Here is a 3,913-nt window from a genome sequence, read left to right as displayed (position 1 = left end):
GTATATACTAATGGCGCACCACCTTCTGATACACCATTAGAGTTGAAACTACTAATGGCGCACCTGGCCCAAGGTGCGCCATTAGTATCAATTTTTTTTGAACTAGTGCGCCTGTCCAAACATACTAATGGCGCATCCAGACACAGTGCGCCATTACTAGTTGTAACTAGTAATGGCGCACATGTCGAAAAGTGCGCCACTAATGTTGTTTTTTATTATATTTTTTATTCCTTTTTTTGCAAAACTACTAATGGCGCACTGTTCCACCGTGCGCCATTACTAGTTTTAACTAGTAATGGCGCACTAGTACGAGATGCGCCATTGCTATCTACACGTATGGCGCACGCCTACCAGTGCGCCATTGCTATCACCCCTTATCCCCTCCCTCTAGTCATGTTCTCTCCCCTCCCCCTTCCTCCTGACACACCCACCCACCTCCCTCGACTTCGTTCTAGATCGGGAAGCCCCGGCCGCCCGCCTATTCCTCTCCCTCCCGACCACGACGAGCCCCCTTCCCCCTCACTCACACCAGATCCAGGGCATGGAGCCGTGGTGAGCTCCTTCCCCAACCCTCCTCATCGGATCCAGAGGAGAGCTGGTGACCACGTCTTCCGGCGAGGGCGTTGCTCCGGGGTGTGGAGGCCGCCGAGCTGCAGGAGGAGGAGCTCCTCGCCACCCCAAGGCCCTAGATCCAGCCGCCACCCCAAGGCCCCAGATCCAGCCGCCACGGCCGTAGCCGGGCTTCCAGATCCTCGTCTAGCTTCCCGATTATGCGGTCCTTCGACGGGCTGCTGGAGGCTGACCTCCATAGCACGCAGGAATTGGAGCAGGTTCGAACCGATGTGCCGCTCTGATTCGATTATTGCCACAGGTTGGCCGCTCCGAGGCTATGATTCTGTTTCTTACAAGTATCATCGCAGCTTGAACTTCTGGCCCTTGCGGCAGCGCCCCGGGGCGGCGCTGCTGAAGTAGGCCCGCCCGGGCTTGGTGAGGTTGAAGACGGAGTTGCCGTCCTCCAGCTTGAGCAGCGGGTCGGACACGTCGCAGGCGGCGAAGGCCTTGGCGGTGAGCTGCACGGCGCTGTCCTGGCTGGGTGGGTAGAGGAAGAAGAGGGCGTCGCCGAGCTTGACGGGGACGGACTTGGCCCACCGCACATACACGTCCGGCTTGCTGGACGGCGGCACCCCCCACGCGTCCAGCCCGCCCACCTTGTACTAAGCAGCGGCGCACCCGTCCATGGAGGTCATGGAGATGCACAGAAGCAGCGCCAGAGCCGCTAGGGTCGCCATTCCCACCGGCGCCGCCAAGTTGAGCGCTTCGTATCGTCGTCTCCTGCGCGCATCCGTCCACTTCTTCGTTTCCCAGGTGAGCTAAGTAACACCCGCTCCCTCCCTGCCGTTTCTCGCGTGCTCTCATTTAGCTAGGAGTCACCTACATCATGCCATCTGAATCTTGGGTTCTGAACTTCTGATCCAAGTTTCCCTAAGCAACATGACCGACATATAACATCTGAATCTTGGGCTGTCAGGTTGTATAATTCTGGCGTTCTTCACCTCCCGCTTACAACCAAGTAAATTTTGACAACAAATTCACTTCTGCACTAGTAGAGTATACTGGATAGGGATGAATAAAGTCACTCCAGTCTTGAGCTTATTATAACTTGTCAGTTCAGACTTCAGACAGAACCCGGGTCTAGCTTTAGCTTGAAACTTGGTGAAATACCAACAACTTCACAATCATATGTGTCACCAACCAAGTTTACCAGCTACCAATTCTCTATGGTGAGCTGAAAAAAAACACTCCATAGAACTCCTATATTCTGGTCTTCTTTACCTTCCTATTTCAACCAAGTACTAGATGAGCCGATTGAAGCCTTGCTCGTTGATCAAAATCGCAGCTTTTGGCCCAGCTGGGTCTGTACAAGAGCAAGGAGGAGGCCGCCAGGCAAGAAGAGGTGCTGGGGAAGCTTGACAAGGTGGCTGTTTCCTCCTGCCATATGCAAGTTGGCGTTACCTTTCGGTAATTTATCGTCTGGTGAACAATATGCATGTTTGAAATGCAGATTGTGAAAGAGTGGGTTAAGGAGTTGGCTATTCAGAGAGGCCAAGTCAACGCAAATGTCGTGCTTTTCACCTTCGGGTCATACCATCTAGGGGTAATGTACATGCTTTGCGTTGCTTATTTTGGAATCAGCGCTGTTCTAGAGAATAGGTAACATATTTGAGCATGTATTTGTTTAGCTGCACTAAAAGAGGCTTCCGGTTAGTAACTTAATATTACCAAACAGAGTATTAGTGTTCTTTAGAGATAAATACACCAGGATATGGAAATGCCACACACCCTTAATTTGATTCTTAACAACTGTTGAATTGTATGCCAACTGGCTCAACTGCATTTGGCTGAACTATTCCTGTTTTTCGTCTATGTTGCTGCTTGTGTTCTAGTACTTTTTTCGGGTAGTCTGTTTTCAGTTCTCGCAGTGATAGATATAGAGCACCGCGTTGATTGGTGAACATCATAGACTCTGGAATCAGTCCTGCTTTAAAGGGTATTTTACCTATCACAACATATGTTTGTTTAGCTGCATTAAAGAACAGGCTTCGACTTAGTAAGTAACCCTTTTTTTTGCTGATACTTGTTTGAGATTGCTTGCTGGTGAGTTAGTAACTTAGTATAACCACAATACCACAAAGAGTATGTGCTCCTTAGAAGAAGAAAAAAGGACACCATCGTATGGGAATGCTAAACACATCGTATGACCACTTCTAAAGCATATGAGCTCAAATGCATCAGCTAAATTATTCCTTTTTTTCTATGTTGTTGCATAGAATTGGGTGTTCTCCTTTTTCTTATACTTGAGCATGTTTATGTTTGCCCTACTCATGAATTGTTAGTTCTTTCAATTCTAGCCCTCATATCTTTAATTCCTGGCTGCTGGACTACCTGTAGGACAACAAGTTCATCTGCGGCAGCTATCACTGTGAGCAGTCCATCTGCACGGCAGCTATCACTGTGAGCAGTCCGTCTGCAACGCGCTCCGCAGCGTCTTCGCCGGTCACAACGAGATCCTCAACGTCTGCAAGTAAGTCGTCGGCCATCTATTTCCTGATGAATTTTCTTTCTAGCTCAATGTGATCAGATCTGACTAGTACGTTCAGATTTGCTCTTGTTTTCTTTTCAAATAGTACTAGTAGTCTATATTCCAGCTGTGCGACTACCTGTAGCCACTTGAACCGATGAGAATTCTTCAAGCCTACCTATAGCCACTTGAACATATGTCTATCTCAGATCTGCTCATCTAAAAAATCCAAGTGGAGTAGTATACTGGTAGTATAGTATAATAATATGATCAAAAGGTAAACGCCCTGATTACCTAGCTCTGTGAGATAAATACTCGTCGAAAGTGGGCTCCTATCAAAATTCATTTCCATTATAATCTTACTCATACAATATTCACACCATGTAATTCTGGAAATATATGCTCATATCTAGTTCTGCATAAAAAATGACAGTATTGACATGTTATAAATAGTTTGTTTGTGTTTCTGTTTATTTTGTTCCATTTTCCAGGGATAAAGTGAAGAAAAAGAAGAAAAGATTAGAAGATTAGTTTTAGGATTTTCTTTTATTTCCTTGCAATTTTCCTTTTATTGGAAACTGTAAAGACATTGTAATATTCTTACTATAATAAAAATTATGATTTTATTTCATTTTTTGTTTTTAAATTATTTTTCCTTATAGGTTGTTTTCTGTAAATTTAGATTTTTTTTTGTTTTCCAAATACATTACTAGTGGCGCATTAAGCCCTTATTAGTGGCGCACCTTCCTTTATTACTAGTGGCGCACCTGTAAGGTTATTAGTGGCGCACCCGGAGGGAATACTAGTGGAGCACCGAATGGTATACTAATGGCG

General features: G+C 46.3%; 1 pseudogene; it reads right to left on the bottom strand.

Moving 5' to 3' along the window:
* Positions 1-822: 822 nt before the first annotated feature.
* The window catches only part of LOC119360784, a 54,038-nt pseudogene continuing 50,947 nt past the window's right edge, over positions 823-3,913 (bottom strand).

The sequence above is a fragment of the Triticum dicoccoides genome, chromosome 2B (assembly GCF_002162155.2).
Source record: "Triticum dicoccoides isolate Atlit2015 ecotype Zavitan chromosome 2B, WEW_v2.0, whole genome shotgun sequence".
NCBI classification, from domain to species: Eukaryota; Viridiplantae; Streptophyta; class Magnoliopsida; order Poales; family Poaceae; genus Triticum; species Triticum dicoccoides.
The sequence above is the reverse complement of the archived record's forward strand: the minus strand, read 5'-3'. Positions and strand labels throughout refer to the sequence as shown.